The sequence below is a fragment of the Symphalangus syndactylus genome, chromosome 16, assembly GCF_028878055.3.
Source record: "Symphalangus syndactylus isolate Jambi chromosome 16, NHGRI_mSymSyn1-v2.1_pri, whole genome shotgun sequence".
Classification (NCBI taxonomy): Eukaryota; Metazoa; Chordata; class Mammalia; order Primates; family Hylobatidae; genus Symphalangus; species Symphalangus syndactylus.
In genome coordinates, this window is record NC_072438.2 from 26151000 (window position 1) to 26170553 (window position 19554).

At 39.1% G+C, this 19554-nt stretch overlaps 1 long non-coding RNA gene across 2 annotated transcripts; it reads right to left on the reverse strand.

Moving 5' to 3' along the window:
- Nucleotides 1–224: 224 nt before the first annotated feature.
- On the reverse strand, nucleotides 225–16777 carry LOC134732683 (uncharacterized). 2 transcript variants are annotated; one of them, XR_010116107.1, is made up of 3 exons: nucleotides 16548–16777; nucleotides 15556–15618; nucleotides 225–500 (listed from the first exon to the last, which is right to left on the reverse strand). It is a non-coding gene; the product is annotated as an uncharacterized lncRNA (long non-coding RNA). The 2 variants fall into 2 exon arrangements; XR_010116106.1 differs by lacking the exon at nucleotides 225–500 and adding an exon at nucleotides 1905–1954.
- Nucleotides 16778–19554: the final 2777 nt, after the last annotated feature.

Here is a 19554-nt window from a genome sequence, read left to right on the forward strand (position 1 = left end):
CAAAAAGCAAAGCACAAGAGCCAAAGAGCTAAGTTGAATAAATGGACAAATATGGGACAGTCATTCACAGATGGGACAATCATTCATAGATGGGACAATCATTCATAGGTGGGGGCTTTTTGCCCCCAAAGCAAAAAGCAAAGCACAAGAGGGCAAAGGGCTAAGTAGAAGAAATGGACAAAGATGGGACAATTATTCATAGATGGGATAATCATTCCCTGAGATTACAAGGAGTAAAAATGCTTTATTTCTTTAATGATTTCATTCATCATGTATCTGAAAACCCAGATGCACCTACCCAAGGAGAAACTTACAAAAACTAGAAATCATATCATCATAGAAGTAACCCAAGTTCTAGGACCAGCTCTTCCAAAAATTGTCTGTGTGTCTTTGACCAATTCAGTTTATTTCTCTGAGCCTCCATTTCCATAAAACGAACGACTACGGCCAGGTGATTTCCAGAGTTTCTTCCAGTGCCAGTATCCCAGGGTTGCAACATTCTGTGGACAAACATACAGAGCAGTCTTTAATTATAAGTTTGCAAAGTCATCTAGGCGGTCAGTTCCATATGCTCCTGAAGTCTTAAATCTTTATTAATTATTTGTTTCCCAAGGCCAGTTCTGTTAGTGGAAGGGGGAAGAGAAGCAGAGAAACCCCTTGGACCATAAGCCTTCCACTTCTGGTTTCTTACCACAAAATATTCCCCAGGACTTGGGAGCCAGATGGCAACACTTTTGAAGATGCACTAAGGATTTGAATTCTGGTTCATATTAAATATCACATGTAAATTATTAATCTGTAGCAGATGTGAATGTATATTATTACACTGTGTTAAATATTAATGTTGCAAAGACCATTCTGTGGACCACATGGAGATGTAGGGAAACCGCCACTGGTCCTCCATTTTTAAATGCCAGATTTAGAATCCAGGTAGCTTAGTCGAAGTCTTTAAACGGAATATTTCTTACTAGCATTATATACAACAACATAAGCCTTGTTCCAAAATAAATGATAATAACAGCATTTAGTACATTTTATGGTGGGCCAAGTACTCTTCTAAGTGGTTTACACATACTGATAAATTTAATCTTCCTAACAACTCTATGAGGAAAGCATTACTACTTATAATTGTTAGGAAACAAACAACCTTCTTTAAGCACCAACTATGTACCAGAGATTGTTCTAGGCAGTGGGGATAAGGAAACAGGATAAAACATGGTCGTGATTTTTATGGAACCTACTTTCTGTTGAAATGTAACAGACAATATGTTTTAGACAATATGCCCTGAACAAATGAATTCACAAAATAATTTGAGAGAGAGACAAGGGCCGTAAAGTAGATTCAACAATTATGTGAATGAGGGACTGGAAAGGAGTTGCTACAGAGTGGCCAAGCTGGGGAATCTTCTTGGAGGAAGAGTCACTGGGCTAAGTGTTCTAGGTCAATTCATGTAACAGCAATTTCCTAAAAACAACTTGACAAATACCAATTGTTTAAATGACCAGAGTATTGACACATCAAGTTGTCAAAAACTTGTTTTAATCAACTATCTATAGTTTTATAGTATTTCATGTTTCTCCAAGATCACCTAATGTGGAATACGTTTTTAGAATGACAGTTTTCTGAATATTGTGACTCTTAGCTGTTATGCATGCCACCAATGTCATGAATATTATAAATAGTTGGGTGGGTTTCTGGTTTCCAAAGCATTTTCTATCCAGTCTACAGCTTCCTCCCTCTTCTTTCAGTTTACATCTTTGTTTGCATTATTCCATTTTTCTATTTTGCTTCAGCTTATCTATGGATGGTTTGAAATAATTTGTGGAGAGGCAAGCTAGGCAGCTCCAGTGTAAAATGAATATAAATTAAACAGAATAGATACACTGCCTGGAAGTAGCTGCTGTCACTCCATCTTTTCTTCAAGTCAGTTCAACCACTCTTCTCCCAGGCAGGCTGAAACCAACAGAATGACCTTGTTAGTTTCTCTTGAATAGCACCATCTTTAATCTCTCTCTCTCTCTCCTCTTTTTGGGGACCTTTTCCTTGCATCCACTTCCACCTATCTTAGAAACCAGTCAAGCCCCTATTCCAGGTATCCTAAATTTTTATCTCTCTTTATTTGATAACTACTGAAGATCGTGGGCTGTGTGTTTGCTGCTTCAACACTCACTCCAATCCACGTGGAAGTTGCTTTCCTTTATTATAGAAACTGGAAAGCTAAAACTGACATTGCTCTAACTACTTTGTAGCTAGGGTACAGATACATGATCTAGGATCTGCCAATTAGAAGACTTTGGAGGTGAAGATAAACAAAGGAGTAGTATGCCATGGAGAGACTGACATTTCTTTTTTTTTTTTAAGTTAATTATATGGTATGTTGGATGGTAATAGGTATTTATTTATTTATTTATTTATTTTTTATTATACTTTAGGTTTTAGTGTACATGTGCACAATGTGCAGGTTTGTTACATATGTATCCATGTGCCATGTTGTTTTGCTGCACCCATTAACTCGTCATTTAGCATTAGGTATATCTCCTAATGCTGTCCCTCCCCCCTCCCCCCACCCCACAACAGTCTCCGAAGTGTGATGTTCCCCTTCCTGTGTCCATGAGTTCTCATTGTTCAATTCCCACCTATGAGTGAGAACATGCGGTGTTTGGTTTTTTGTCCTTGTGATAGTTTACTGAGAATGATGTTTTCCAGTTTCACCCATGTCCCTACAAAGGACATGAACTCATCATTTTTTACGGCTGCACAGTATTCCATGGTGTATATGTGCCACATTTTCTTAATCCAGTCTATCCTTGTTGGACATTTGGGTTGGATCCAACTCTTTGCTATTGTGAATAGTGCCGCAATAAACATACGTGTGCATGTGTCTTTATAGCAGCATGATTTATAGTCCTTTGGGTATATACCCAGTAATGGGATGGCTGGGTCAAATGGTATTTCTAGTTCTAGATCCCTGAGGAATCGCCACACTGACATCCACAATGGTTGAACTAGTTTACAGTCCCACCAACAGTGTAAAAGTGTTCCTATTTCTCCACATCCTCTCCAGCACCTGTTGTTTCCTGATTTTTTAATGATGGCCATTCTAACTGGTGTGAGATGGTATCTGACTGTGGTTTTGATTTGCATTTCTCTGATGGCCAGTGATGATGAGCATTTTTTCATGTGTTTTATGGCTGCATAAATGTCTTCTTTTGAGAAGTGTCTGTTCATGTCCTTTGCCCACTTTTTGATGGGGTTGTTTGTTTTTTTCTTGTAAATTTGTTTGAGTTCATTGTAGATTCTGGATATTAGCCCTTTGCCAGAGTAGGTTGCAAAAATTTTCTCCCATTCTGTAGGTTGCCTGTTGACTCTGATGGTAGTTTCTTTTGCTGTGCAGAAGCTCTTTAGTTTAATTAGATCCCATTTGTCAATTTTGGCTTTTGTTGCCATTGCTTTTGGTGTTTCAGATATGAAGTCCTTGCCCATGCCTATGTCCTGAATGGTATCGCCTAGGTTTTCTTGTAGGATTTTAATGGCTTTAGGTCTAACATTTAAGTCTTTAATCCCTCTTGAATTAATTTTTGTATAAGGTGTAAGGAAGGGATCCAGTTTCAGCTTTCTACATATGGCTAGCCAGTTTTCCTAGCACCATTTATTAAATAGGGAATCCTTTCCCCATTTCTTGTTTTTGTCAGGTTTGTCAAAGATCAGATAGTTGTAGATATGCGGCATCATTTCTGAGGACTCTGTTCTGTTCCATTGATCTATGTCTCTGTTTTGGTACCAGTACCATGCTGTTTTGGTTACTGTAGCCTTGTAACCAAGGCTTGAAGTCCGGTAGCGTGATGCCTCCAGCTTTGTTCTTTTGGCTTAGGATTGACTTGGCGATGTGGGCTCTTTTTTGGTTCCATATGAACTTTAAAGTAGTTTTTTCCAATTCTGTGAAGAAAGTCATCAGTAGCTTGATGGGGATGGCATTGAATCTATAAATTACCTTGGGCAGTATGGCCATTTTCATGATACTGATTCTGCCAACCCATGAGCATGGAATGTTCTTCCATTTGTTTGTATCCTCTTTTATTTCACTGAGCAGTGGTTTGTAGTTCTCCTTGAAGAGGTCCTTCACATCCCTTGTAAGTTGGATTCCTAGGTATTTGATTCTCTTTGAAGCAATTGTGAATGGGAGTTCACTCATGATTTGGTTCTCTGTTTGTCTGTGATTGGTGTAGAAGAATGCTTGTGATTTCTGTACATTGATTTTGTATCCTGAGACTTTGCTGAAGTTGCTAATCAGCTTAAGGAGATTTTGGGCTGAGACAATGGGGTTTTCTAGATATACAATCATGTCATCTGCAAACAGGGACAATTTGACTTCCTCTTTTCCTAATTGAATACCCTTTATTTCCTTCTCCTGCCTGATTGCTCTGGCCAGAACTTCCAGCACTATGTTGAATAGGAGTGGTGAGAGAGGGCATCCCTCTCTTGTGCCAGTTTTCAAAGGCAATGCTTCCAGTTTTTGCCCATTCAGTATGATATTGGCTGTGGGTTTGTCATAGACAGCTCTTATTATTTTGAGATACGTCCCATCCATACCTAATTTATTGAGAGTTTTTAGCATGAAGCGTTGTTGAATTTTGTCAAGGCCTTTTCTGCATCTATTGAGATAATCATGTGGTTTTTGTCTTTGGTTATGTTTATATGCTGGATTACATTTATTGATTTGTGTATGTTGAACCAGCCTTGCATCCCAGGGATGAAGCCCACTTGATCATGGTGTATAAGCTTTTTGATGTGCTGCTGGATTCAGTTTGCCAGTATTTTATTGAGGATTTTTGCATCAATGTTCATCAAGGATATTGGTCTGAAATTCTCTTTTTTGGTTATGTCTCTGCCAGGCTTTGGTATCAGGACGATGCTGGCTTCATAAAATGTGTTAGGAAGGATTCCCTCTTTTTCTATCGATTGGAATAGTTTCAGAAGGAATGGTACCAGTTCCTCCTTGTACCTCTGGTAGAATTCGGCTGTGAATCCATCAGGTCCTGGATTCTTTTTGGTTGGTAAGCTATTGATTATTGCCACAATTTCAGAACCTGTTATTGGTCCATTCAGAGATTCAACTTCTTCCTGGTTTAGTCTTGGGAGGGTGTATTTGTCGAGGAATTTATCCATTTCTTCTAGATTTTCTAGTTTATTTGCATAGAGGTGTTTGTAGTATTCTCTGATGGTAGATTGTATTTCTGTGGGATCGGTGGTGATATCCCCTTTTTCATTTTTTATTGCATCTATTTCATTCTTCTCTCTTTTCTTCTTTATTAGTCTTGCTAGTGGTCTATCAATTTTGTTGATCTTTTCAAAAAACCAGCTCCTGGATTCATTAATTTTTTGAAGGGTTTTTTGTGACTCTATTTCCTTCAGTTCTGCTCTGATTTTAGTTATTTCTAGCCTTCTGCTAGCTTTTGAATGTGTTTGCTCTTGCTTTTCTAGTTCTTTTAATTGTGATGTTAGGGTGTCAGTTTTGGATCTTTCCTGCTTTCTCTTGTGGGCATTTAGTGCTATAAATTTCCCTCTACACACTGCTTTGAATGTGTCCCAGAGATTCTGGTATGTTGTGTCTTTGTTCTGGTTGGTTTCAAAGAACATCTTTATTTCTGCCTTCATTTCATTATGTACCCAATAGTCATTCAGGAGCAGGTTGTTCAGTTTCCATGTAGTTGAGCGGTTTTGAGTGAGTTTCTTAATCCTGAGTTCTAGTTTGATTGCACTGTGGTCTGAGAGACAGTTTGGTATAATTTCTGTTCTTTTACATTTGCTGAAGAGAGCTTTACTTCCAAATATGTGGTCAATTTTGGAATAGGTGTGGTGTGGTGCTGAAAAAAATGTATATTCTGTTGATTTGGGGTGGAGAGTTCTGTAGATGTCTATTAAGTCCACTTTGTGCAGAGCTGAGTTCAATTCCTGGATATCCTTGTTAACTTTCTGTCTCATTGATCTGTCTAATGTTGACAGTGGGGTGTTAAAATCTCCCATTATTATTGTGTGGGAGTTTAAGTCCCTTTGTAGGTCACTGAGGACTTGCTTTATGAATCTGGGTGCTCCTGTATTGGGTGCATATATATTTAGGATAGTTAGCTCTTCTTGTTGAATTGATCCCTTTACCATTATGTAATGGCCTTCTTTGTCTCTTTTGCTCTTTGTTGGTTTAAAGTCTGTTTCATCAGAGCCTAGGATTGCAATCCCTGCCTTTTTTTGTTTTCCATTTGCTTGATAGATCTTCCTCCATCCCTTTATTTAGAGTCTATGTGTGTCTCTGCACGTGAGATGGGTTTCCTGAATACAGCACACTGATGGGTCCTGACTCCTTATCCAGTTTGCCAGTCTGTGTCTTTTAATTGGAGCATTTAGCCCATTTACATTTAAAGTTAATATTATTATGTGTGAATCTGATCCTGTCATTATGATGTTAGTTGGTTATTTTGATCATTAGTTGATGCGGTTTCTTCCTAGCTTCGATGGTCTTTACAATTTGGCATGTTTTTGCAGGGGCTGGTACTGGTTGTTCCTTTCCATGTTTAGTGCTTCCTTCAGGAGCTCTTTTAGGGCAGGCTTGGTGGTGAAAAAATCACTCAGCGTTTGCTTGTCTGTAAAGTATTTTATTTCTCCTTCACTTATGAAGCTTAGTTTGGCGGGATAGGAAATTCTGGGTTGAAAATTCTTATCTTTAAGAATGTTGAATATCGGCCCCCACTCTCTTCTGGCTTGTAGAGTTTCTGCCGAGAGATCAGCTGTTAGTCTGATGGGCTTCCCTTTGTGGGTAACCCGACCTTTCTCTCTGGCTGCCCTTAACATTTTTTCCTTCATTTCAACTTTGGTGAATCTGACAATTATGTGTCTTGGAGTTGCTCTTCTCAAGGAGTATCTTTGTGGCGTTCTCTGTATTTCCTGAATCTGAATGTTGGCCTGCCTTGCTAGATTGGGGAAGTTCTCCTGGATATTATCTTGCAGAGTGTTTTCCAACTTGGTTCCATTCTCCCTGTCATTTTCAGGTACACCAATCAGACATAGGTTTGGTCTTTTCACATAGTCCCAAATTTCTTGGAGGCTTTGTTCATTTCTTTTTATTCTTTTTTCTCTAAACTTCCCTTCTTGCTTCATTTCATTCATTTCACCTTCCGTCAGCAATACCCTTTCTTCCAGTTGATCGCATCTGCTACCGAGGCTTGTGCAATCTTCGTGTAGTTCTCGATACTTGGCTTTCAGCTCCAGCAGCTCCTTTAAGCCCTTCTCTCCATTGGTTATTCTAGTTATCCATTCGTCTAACTTTTTTTCAAACTTTTTAACTTCTTTGCTATTGTTTTGAATTTCCTCCCGTAGCTCGGAGTAGTTTGATCGTCTGAAGCCTTCTTCTCTCAACTTGTCAAAGTCATCCTCCGTCCAGCTTTGTTCCGTTGCTGGTGAGGAACTGCGTTCCTTTGGAGGAGGAGAGGCGTTCTGCTTTTTAGAGTTTCCAGTTTTTCTGCTCTGTTTTTTCCCCATCTTTGTGGTTTTATCTACTTTTGGTCTTTGATGATGGTGATGTACAGATGGGTTTTTGCTGTGGATGTCCTTTCTGTTTGTTAGTTTTCCTTCTACCAGACAGGACCCTCAGCTGCAGGTCTGTTGGAGTTTACTAGAGGTCCACTCCAGACCCTGTTTGGCTGGGTATCAGCAGCGGTGGCTGCAGAACAGCGGATTTTCATGAGACCACAAATTCAGCTGTCTGATAGTTCCTCTGGAAGTTTTGTCTCAGAGGAGTACCCGGCCGAGTGAGGTGTCAGTCTGTCCCTGCTGGGGGGTGCCTCCCAGTTAGGCTGCTCAGGGGTGAGGAACCCACTTTAGGAGGCTGTCTGTCCATTCTCAGATCTCCAGCTGTGTGCTGGGAGAACCACTACTCTCTTCAAAGCTGTCAGTCAGACAGGGACATTTAAGTCTGCAGAGGTTCCTGCTGAATTTTTGTTTGTCTGTGCCCTGCCCCCAGAGGTGAAGCCTACAGAGGCAGGCAGGCCTCCATGAGCTGTGGTGGGCTCCACCCAGTTCGAGCTTCCTGGCTGCTTTGTTTACCTAAGTAAGCCTGGGCAATGGCGGGCGCCCCTCCCCCAGCCTCGCTGCCGCCTTGGAGTTTGATCTCAGACTGCTGTGCTAGCAATCAGCGAGACTCCGTGGGCATAGGACCCTCCAAGCCAGGTGCAGGACACAATCTTCTAGTGTGCCGTTTCCCAAGCCCATTGGAAAAGTGCAGTATTAGGGTGGGACTGACCCGATTTTCCAGGTGCTGTCTGTTACTCCGTTCTTTGACTAGGAAAGGGAACTCCCTGACCCCTTGCACTTCCCGAGTGAGGCAATGCCTCGCCCTGCTTCGGCTCGTGCACAGTGCGCTTCACTGATTGTCCTGCACCCACTGTTTGGCACTCCCTAGTGAGATGAGACCGGTACCTCAAACAGAAATGCAGAAATCACCCATCTTCTGTGTCGCTCAGGCTGGGAGCTGTAGACCGGAGCTGTTCCTATTCGGCCATCTTGGCTCCACCGGTCGAGACTGACATTTCTAACGAGTAGTGGGGGTGGTGTCTAAGGCAGCCATGGTGGTATTGCTAGCATCTGGTACAGGGTGTTACACATGCAGTACTAGCAATGATGGTTCCTCTAGGATGGTTCCATGGTAGACTTGAATGTATCTTCTGGGTGCATTTTTTACCTAGCTCAATCTATCCTGGATTGTGTACCATAAATCTGGTAATTTGGGCTTCACAGAGATTCTATGAGTCATACATATATTTTACTAAATTAATTTATGCTTAGGCTAACTGGAAGACCCAGCTATTTGGGAGGCCAAGGTGGGAGGATTGCTTGAGCCTGGGAGATCAAGGCTGCAGTGAGCCATGTTTGTGCCCCTGCACTCCAGCCTGGGATACAGAGTGAGACCCTGTCTCCAAACAAACAAACAAATAAATAAATAAATATTGTCTAACATTTTTATTAGTCTCATGAGGGAGGAATTTTGTCTAGGACAGCACTGGAGAAGTTGATACCTTCAGTCTAGGAAAAAGGAACAGGGATAGGAAATGACATCTCCTAGAATCAGGTGTGTAAAAGAGCACAACGTGTTTAGGGAGACAAAAGGGGTTCTGTGTGTCTGGATTTCAGTTAGGTAGAGTGGAGACTGCTGAAGGGGTACAGCTAGAATAAGTGTGGGACTGGAGACTAAGGTGGGGGCTGGGTCACAAAAAAATTATAAGCCTCCTTTATAATAAGGCAGCCTTGGTCTCAGCTCCCTCATCCCAGCTGAGGTAAAATGACTTGCCTTCCTCCTTCTCCAACTTACTTAGTCACCTTCAATTTTCTGTCACGTGCATAATACCATTAGGTACTTGGGGGTAGGATACTGATCTAGTGATTTAATTCTTTTCTCCAAAACACTGATGAGATTGTGCTAAATGTGTGCTAAGCTTATGACAGAGACAGAATTATTTTAAAAACTCTTTGGAAAATGAAATTCTGGTTCACTTGACCCAGGGGATTGGGTCACTTGAATTCCGTATGTATATATTCTCAGTAAAACATGTCAATATACTTTGTTCAAAAACAAAACTGAATCTTGCTCATGCTAGAGCCCGAAGAACCAATATTCTACTCAATAATGCACTGATTTTTGATGTAATAGTTCTAAAATTTCTTCTCTGCTTCCACTTCCCTTTCCTTTGTTTTTTTTCTGTCTTTCTTCTTCCGTTTTTGTCTTTTCATTAACTCTACATTGTCTAATGAGGTTTGGAATTGAAATATCGATGTTTAACCCAGAATTACCCCCGTTGGTTTCTGGAAATAGTCTTTATTTCAGCTGATTTACAAGGAACTGTTGACTTCATGGGTTTGTTCAAAACTGACACTTGCCTTGCCTGCCAACTCCTTGCAACTGCTCAAGCACTGTTAGCATAAAGAATGATTATTTTATGTAAAATAATCAGAATATCTTTAACAGTCATAGGTCAATGATAGGAAAAACGGTAATTTTTGGGAATGGGGCTGGGGCAATCCAGCAATGATTTTTATTTTATTTTGTTTTTAAAAAAGTGTTAAAACTGAAAACATATTTTGCCAACCACCTCCTCCCTTGCCTTTTTGAAAGTCCATATGTTCTTTAGGGGAAAATTGAATTCAGCTTCATTTGAGTCTTTGCAAAATTTTATAAGTGTTATTTGATGTGCAAGATTTCTAGGTCTTCACAAATCAGACCTAAAGTCAATTGTTTGGATGAAGTTCAAACCGCATTTTCTCAACACTTTGAAAAAAAATATTTGAGTAAGATTCAAAAGTTCAATCTTTTTCTACTGCTAGCTGGCAGCAGATTCACACACTGGGAGAGTGTATTTACACATTGCTTATTTTCTGGTAGATGTTAGGAGGTCATAAATTTTGTTCACAACCATTTTTATTCAGTATTTAATAAATAAGTTTTGCTTTGAACCAGCAATGGCATGTTGTAGCTTTTGTGATTCCTCTTTCTCATGGGTGGAGTGGGTTCATTTTCTTAGTAGGAAAATACATTGCTCTATGTATGTTAAGCAACTTTGAGAGAAAATAGCCAATTGAAGGTTGTCAAGAGGAAATGAGCCTCGGAAAATCTATTTATACTTGTTTTGAATTCGGCAAGAACCTGATTATCTCAGTGGTTGAGTCCAAATTAGGATTCAGTTCAACAGGATAAGGCAAGTTTGCTGAACAGGAGGATGAGGGACGTTGGAATCTAATCCTTTCCCTTTTCACTATCTTACTGTGTGACCCTCTCGACGGCATTTCTTTTTTCCTCTTTGGGCCAGAGTTCTCTCATTTGAAACAGAAGAAAATAGACCATAGCAGCGTCTTCAAGCTGAGTTCTTCAGAGCCCTGTGGTTCCAAAAATTGCTGTCTCCAGAGTTCCCCGGCTTTTATAGGTTTTATATATAAAAGGTTTGCAAAAAAAAAAAAAAAAAAAAAAAAAAAAAAAAAAAACAGGTTAAAATGATTCTGTGGCTGCAAAAAAGAACAACTTTGAATCAACTGTACTGCTTTAGATTAAAAAAAATTTTTTAAGCTTATTTCATAATTACTAATTCTCATCATGGGTTTTAAATGACCTAAAGGAAGTAATACCTGGACTTGAGCTTTGGAAATAGAAGTTTGATTTTACTTGTTGACACTGATCTGTTACATCCCAGGGATACTGACCTTAAGTTGCTCCTCTGCTGTTTTAAACATACTGCTGGGTTTTAAAAGTGGCCTATATAGTAAGCATCTTGGTAAAATCAGGTGGCAATATCTCCTACAGCTGAAAATGTGAATAACTTAGGACTAGCAATTCCACACTTAGATAAATGCCTGACAGAAATGCATATATGTGTACATCAAAAGATATACACAAGAATGTTCATAGCAGCATTATTTGTAATAACTCTCAATTGGATAATACCTACATTGCCACCAAGAGTAGAATGAATAAATAAATTTGTGTTGCATTCTCACAGTGGAAAATTATTCAGCAATAAGGATGTTGGATCTGCAACTACCCACAGCAAAGAGAAAAGAATACATCCTTATGAATAATTTAGAAAATGCAAAATCAGGCAAACCTAATCTATATTATTGGAAGTCCCAATTATGGATACTGCTGTGGGAGGAGATGAAAAAGTGGGAAAGGTTAATGAGTGGGGGCTTCTGGGATTCACATAATGTACTGTTTCTCAACCTGGTGCTGGCAACATGTGTGGTCAGTTTTTGGAAATATATTAAGCTGTACAAATGTGATGTGCACCTTTCTGTATGCAGATTATATTTATTAAAATTTAAACAATTCCTCTAGATTGCCTACTAAATCTGCTTCCCAAAATTAGTTAATTCAAAAAAAAATATTGTTATCAGTCTTGGTAGTACTTTATTTTTATATCATGGGCAAAAGGGCATGAGTTAAATATTAAGGTATTAAATTGAAATAATATTGGGGTAAAGGGGTTTACTTAATCATGTAAATGATTACCTGCCACCTTTGGTCACAGTGTTTCAGCCAGTTGTAAGCTTGGAAGGTGCTGGTTGATACTCTTACATCACTTGATATATTTTCCTTTCTTCTTATTGACTGTTTAGAACTCAACTCCTAGAGTTTTCTGTTTCTCCTCATGAAGGATAAACTGCTACAGAAATTTCCCTCATGCCATAACCAGATATAACTGAGAAAAGGATATGAACTAATAATTGCCAGGCATTGGACAATAGGCAATACAAGACTCTGATGCATAGGAGAAGGGAAATAGACATGGTAAGCCCTATGATTGTCTCAGTTTACTCTTCAAAAGGAAAAATTGAAACAGGATCAGTGGCCTTACTGAGTTGAGGAGACAAAAGTTGTTTTTCAGAGTTAATGAGGTAGCTAGAATTTGAGGGTCAGGGTACTGGAGAGGAGGGAGGGAGGGTAGGGCATAGAGAGAAAGAGAGAGAGAAACTGAGACCTACAAAGTGGCTCCTCTAGTTTGACTGAGTACTAATACGTGCATGCATGGGAGGAAAATGCCTGAGACAAAAAAAAAAAAAATGAACCACTGGAAACTGATTGGCTGAAAAATTTCTGAAGGTCATACGGGGTTGAGAGTAATTTGTATTTCCACAAGTCATAACTTATTATTCTGGGGCATGTGGTAGAGTCTTCAGAAAGGTCATACCTTAATAGTGTAGTTAAGTTAGCCCCAGAATAAAGGCTGGTCTGGACCTGACATAACAAAACTTAAAGGCAAGCATTGTGTGATTAAATTTCCTCTTCAAGTTACTTAGGTTGGGTGCTGTGGTAGGTTGAATAAAGGCTCCCAAATGTATCCATGTCCTGATCTTTGGAAACTGAAAGTTTTTATGTTAAAAAAAGAGACTTTGAAGATGTGATTATATAAAGGAATGTGAGATAGGAAAATTATTCTGGATTATTTGAGTGATGCCTAAGAGGAATATTTTACTATAGAAGAGGAGAAGGCAACATACTGATGAAGTAGAGATTGTACTGATGTGGCCACAAGCCAAGGAATTCTGGCAGCCATCAGAGGCTAGAAGAGGTAAGGAATGGACTCTCATCTGGTTTCTCCAGAAGGAACCAGGCTTGCTGACATCTTGACTTTAGCCTTGTAAGACTTATTTTGTACTTTGACCTTCAGGACCATAAAAGAATAACACTTTATTGTTTTAGCCATAAAATTTGTGGTGATTTGATACAGCACCAATAGAGTGCTATATCAGAGACCAAAAGAATACAGAGACCAAAAGAAAATTCAGCAGTGTTTAAAGGAATAATAATTTTAAAAAACCCCAGAACTCGACAATGTAAGTCACAATGTCTAGCAAGCAATTAAAAATTACTAGATATAAAGAAACATAAATATATGACCAATAGCCAGGAAAAAGTAAATCAATCAATAGAACATATCCCCCAAATCAGGGGATGATGAAATTAGTAGACAACAGCCATTATAAATCTTCTAAATATGTTCAATAATATAAAATTTTTGAAAGCTTGAATATGGTGAGGAGTAAAAGAGAGAAAACAGACACAAATGGAACTTTTAGAGATCAAAAATATATCTATAATGAAATACTCACTAGATGGGACAAACAGCAGATTAAATATTACAGAAGAAAATATCAGTGAATTTGAAGACATGAAAATGGAAACTACCTAAATTGAAACAGAATGAGAAAAATGGGGAAAAAAGCTGTCCCGCAGTGAGTTGTGGAAAAATATCAGGTGAATTAACGTACACGTAATTGAAGTCTCAGAAGAAAAGGAGGTCAGAAAAAATATTTGCAGAAACAGCAAAACGTTTTCCAAATTTGATTAAAACTATAAACCCATAGATCCAAGAAGCTCAAAAAACCCCAAGCAGAAAAAATATACTAAGAATCACACCAAGTTATATCAAAATGAAACTGCAGAAAATCATCAAGAAAGAGAAGAATCTTAAAGGCAGATAAGAAAAGATGACATATTACACCCAGAAGGACAAAGATAGGAATGACAGAACACTTCTTGTCAGAAATCATGCAGTGCTGAAAGAAAAAACTGTCAACTAGAATTCTATGCTTAGGGATAGCATCTTGAAAAATGAAGGCAAAATAATGACTATTTTCTGAACCTCAAAACCTGAGAAATAATTTATCACCAGCAGATCTGCACTATAAGAAATGTTAAAGAAATTCCTCAGGCAGAAGAAAAATGAATACAAATTGAAGTTTGTATCTACAGGAAGGAGTAAAGAGTGCCAGAAATGGCAAATATGTGGGTAAATAGAAAATATCTTTTTTTGTTCTAGAATCTTTTAAAAAGATAATTAGCTATTTAAGAGAAACAAATAAACAACCAACCAACTTCCAACTTGAGCCACTTGGACATACATTATGAACACATTTCTGCAAAAGAAGGTGTTCTGGCTACCTTGGTTGAGAAGATGGATCCAGCTTGGTAAGTACTGTATAGAGCTGCTGTGTGAATGGCATATGAGGAAAATTAGCTCCTGTGCTTCCCAGATCCTCTGGCTATTGGTGCCACACAATGGAGCCATCAGTGCCCAGAATATCTGGGCCAGGCTTCTCATTAAAAAGCTACTATCTATTACTGTTCAGTCTTGTTTCTGGACAACCAGTGTCCGGGGGCATGGCTGGGACCCTATCTGTGGCAGGCATGGAGATGGTCATCAGGTTGAGAGAGAATAATGAGAAGTGATGCCCCAGTGGAGATCAGGCCTTTGTAGCTTGTCTAAAATGAAGTCACCAAAAACAATACATGGCCAAGGCAGAGAGGAGCTGATAAGAGAAAAGGTTGAAAATACTTGTTAAATATTGATAGGGCTTGGAATTACTTCTGTTTGGAAAAGTAGGTAGCTATGGTGACTTTTTATTTGGTTTCTGTGGTTGCAACTTGGTGTCAGGAGAATTTGAAAGTATACCTTCTATTCTACAAAATGTAAATTAATTTATGGTGATGGAAAGAAAATCAGTGGTTGCCTGGGGATGGTAGTAGGTGGGCAGGGAGGGATCAGAGAAAGTCACTTCAAAGAGGTATGAGAAAACTAATTTTGGGGGAATGGACATGTTCATTATTATCCTGATTGTGGTGATCATTTCACAGATGTATACTGATATCAATACTTACCAAGTTGTGTTCTTTAAACATATGCAGTTTGTTGTTGTTAATTATATCCCAATAAAGCTGTTTGCTTTCTTATTCAATTTCTTAAGTAATTAATATTCTATCCCAGAGTTGGCTATTTATGCTTTCATTTCATCTTTATGCAGGGTCCACTGTTCTGGAATTACGCTTGGTATCATACTGAAAGTTGCAAGCATTCCAGATGGTGTAACTGACATGAGAGACAAATCAGTCATTCAATTTAGGAATGCCAGTGAGTTCCAAAAAGTGAGGGGAAGTTTGCTTTTCAATGCTTGCATGCGGAAAGGCAGCATCTCATGTCCAATTTTCTGGTCAGGTCTCTATCCAGAACTCTTTGGGTACTCACATCCTCATGTTCTCAGCATCCAGCTGGCTGGATCTCACCTCCCAGTCTCTACTCTTTATTGACCTAGAATGAATATATGCAAATCACATGCAAATGAAGAACATTTACACATTTAATTATTTTCCAGTTTAAGATGGAGCTGTTTAATTTTTGTTTGTTTGTTTGTTTTTTGTTTGAGGCCGGATCGGTCTCTGTTGCGCAGGCTGGAGTGTAGTGGTGCAATCTTCGCTAACTATAACCTCTGCCTCCCAAGCTCAAGCTATCCTCCCACTTCAGCCTCCCTAGTACCTGGGACTACAGGCATGCGCCAGCATGCCAGGCTAATATATATTTGTATATATATTTTTGTATTTTTTTGTGGAGACGGGGTTTTGCCATGTTTCGCAGGCTGATTTCGAACTCCTGAGCTCAATCAGTCCACCCACCTCTGCTTCCCAAAGTGCTGGGATTACAGGCATAAGCCACTATGCCTAGTCCTGTTTACTTTGTGACAAGATATTGCAATAATAAAAAATTTCAGAGTTGAACTTAAAATTCATTTGCCAGAATAATATTATTAAAGCATTCATTCTAACAAGGATAGGGTTTTTTTTTTCTTTTTAATCCATATTGCTTAGTCCCTGCAGAATGTGAAACATTGAAAAAAGGTGGGGGCTTTTAAATCAGGTAGGCTAAATTCAAATCTTTCACTGGCAAAATCTGTAATGGGGCATAAACTATTGAAATTTTCTTCCCTGTAGTTTCCTTAAGTGTGAAATGAGATAATGATAGCTTTCTTGTAGGTGTTTTTGTTTGTTTTTGGTGAAGATTAGAGATAATATGTGTAAAGTGTCCAGCACAACGCCTGAATGGACACCATAAACAATAGTGGACTGTTTGTAAACACAAGCAGATTCATGGCTTTTTGAAAATCAATTTTTAAAGGTAAAATTAGACTAGGAAATTTGATTCCTGTTTTTCCTCCTTCCTTCCACTCATTCCTAAATTCATACCTATTACAATGTCCTTAATTCTTGTCGCTTGATGAGTGAAACATTAATTTTAGCTTTCCTGAAGTTAGATTTTTCAGTGGGCGAATTCTTCCTCTGTTTTCCTCCTCCGCTCCAAAGGTCTCATTTCTTTTCCTTTGTTTCCAAGCTAAGACAAAAATCTTGGCTATGGGAAGTATTTATTGGGTGCCATTTAGACAAATATAAGAATGCGACTGAATACTCTCCATGACTGTCGGTTGAAACTAAACACGGAGTTGCCATGGATACTGGTTGCTTGGCCTCTGCTCCAACACATTAGAGCCTTTTTAGTTCAACAATGTGCAAACCACAGATGTTGCCATGCATTGTATTCATAATCAGCTTGGATCTCTTAGCAGAAGAATATCTTGGGTTTGTTTTAGCAGAGAGGATCCACATTCTCAGATGGAAAACAAAATGCCCTGTGACCTGCATGGTGTCTCCAGGTATAGGTGGCAAATTCTACAGGCACAGTTTTCATCTCTCCCTCTTCTTCATTTAACCTAGATATTCTTGTTTTGATATTTATTTGGAAGAAGAATCTCTACTGCATATTTTATAAAACACTACAAGGGCATCTGCTAGAAAAATTATACATAGCTTTGGGTACAGAATTTAAAACAAGGCATGATCAAAGAAGAAAGACTGCAAGAAAATCCCAGGTTCCATTTGAGAGCTGGAGGGGAGTCACAGCAGAGAGATCCCAGGTTGACACAGAAAGTTCTGGCTTTGCCACTCATTAGCTGTGTGTCCTTGGGCAAATCAAACACCGTAAGCCATAGTTTCCTCATTCTACTGGCTCTTCTACTGGTAAGGACCCTTGCAATTACATCGAGCCCACCTGGATACTACAAGGTAACCTCTCTAAGGCCAGTTGATTAGCAAGTTTAATTCTATCTACAATGGTAATTCCTCTTTGCCATGTAACATACTCACATCTTCTGGGGATCTAAAGATGTATATGGACATCTTTGGGAGGGAAGAATTATTCTACAGTGCAATGATGCAAAAGAAGTTTTGCTTTTTCTTGCTGCCCACAAATGCCTATATCTTGTTCATTAATTCCTTTCCAACTATTAGGAAAAGGGGCAATTCTAATGACCTATTTTAGATTTTCTTAGTCTCTTTATCAAAAGAGACTATGTTGAATGTTCAGTTGAATCCCACCCAGGGCTTTTTTTCTTCCTTCAGAGATTGATTCCTTTCTTTTCTTACTCTTGTTTGGTATCTGAGCATTTAAAAGCTTGAGTGACTTCATGATGGCATCGGCATGAGAACGGTTGTATGCCTCTCAGGGAGACAGTGCTGAAGGATATTGGGGAGCCCTTTCTTCCACCCTTTCTCTGTGCAAACACTCAACCCTGCTATATTTATTCTGCCCAGGCTGCCTAGCCTTACCACAACTGTGAAGCGTTCTCCTCTCTTCTAATGCATACGATGTGTTAAAATAAATTCATACTATTGAGCATCAACCTGTAAAAAATGCTTCCAGAAATAATATGGTTTTATCAGGAAGACATTGAACCTAGAAATATTTTTTGCAAGAAATGTTTTCCTTGCTCACTGCCATCCAGTTAGAGCTTGATGCCTAGAGTCCACAATTATAATCTTTTTTCCTTAAGCCTTCTCTAAAACACTAGATATTTCATGGGTAAAACAATGACAAGATTTTTTGCCTTGTTGCTGCAATAGAAAATTATGGAAAACTGGGCAGTATTTACAGGAAAAATTGCTTATTCTCCTAAATAAATATTTGTGGTTATTATAAAGAGAAGGGATATCTAATTCTTTCATTGAACTTAAGTGATCACAAACCTACTGGAAACAATATAACCCAAACATCTCTTTCCACACATTTTTGGTTGTCAAGAACAATCATAAGTAAAGGAGTTGCCTCAGTAGTATTGTGGAGCAATCTTATTTGATTTTTATTCCCTGTTTAGCTGCTTCGCTGTGAACAAGGCATCATTTATTGTTAGCTATAGGCTTAACTCACTGCTGGAGGAAAGGCGAACACGAATATATTTGTAAGCCAGCTCTGGGTAAAATATTTGGTGAGCAAAGTCTTCTGATTAGTGGCTCAGGTTCTTCTCCTCTGGTCCCCACCTAGTGATGAGACAATGGTAAAATTTGAAGAAGAAAATGTTATTGTTGATTTCAGCACTGGGACAAAGAGGCAGTGATGGTAGTGGAGGTAGAGAGGGGAGAATGAAAACTAACCTTTCCTGAAGCATAATAGTATGATGTGTTAGACTCTCTCACAAGTAGGCTTAGTTTATCCTCCCTGCAACTCAGTGACGGTAGTAGTGCTATTATGGACATGGTGATAGTGACTGGCTCTTTCTCTTTTTTATACTCCCAACATTCAATCCCTTGCAAGTTCTTATGATTTCTGTGCATTTCTTTTTTTTTTTTTTTTTTTTTTTCCTGAGACGGAGTCTCGCTCTGTCGCCCAGGCTGGAGTGCAGTGGCGCAATCTCGGCTCACTGCAAGCTCCGCCTCCCGGGTTCACGCCATTCTCCTGCCTCAGCCTCTCCGAGTAGCTGGGACTACAGACGCCCGCCACCGCGCCCGGCTAATTTTTTGTATTTTTAGTAGAGACGGGGTTTCACCGTGGTCTCGATCTCTTGACCTCGTGATCCGCCCGCCTCGGCCTCCCAAAGTGCTGGGATTACAAGCGTGAGCCACCGCGCCCGGCCGATTTCTGTGCATTTCTAAATACACCTCTGTAGTCAAAGTCACTATCAACTCTTACCTGGACCCCTGTAACAACTCTTCTAACAGCTCTCTCTGTCCCTCTGCTTCTATTCTTTACTCTTTCAATTTATTTACACATATTTAGAGACATTAGTTATATCATATCATGCCTTTAATTAAATTCCCCCAATGCCTTTTTAGAGAACTAAGAATAAATTATAACTCATCAGTCAGGAGAAGTTAAGTTATTTAAAAACGTTTATCTTTCTCTCATGCTGCACATCAACTGTGG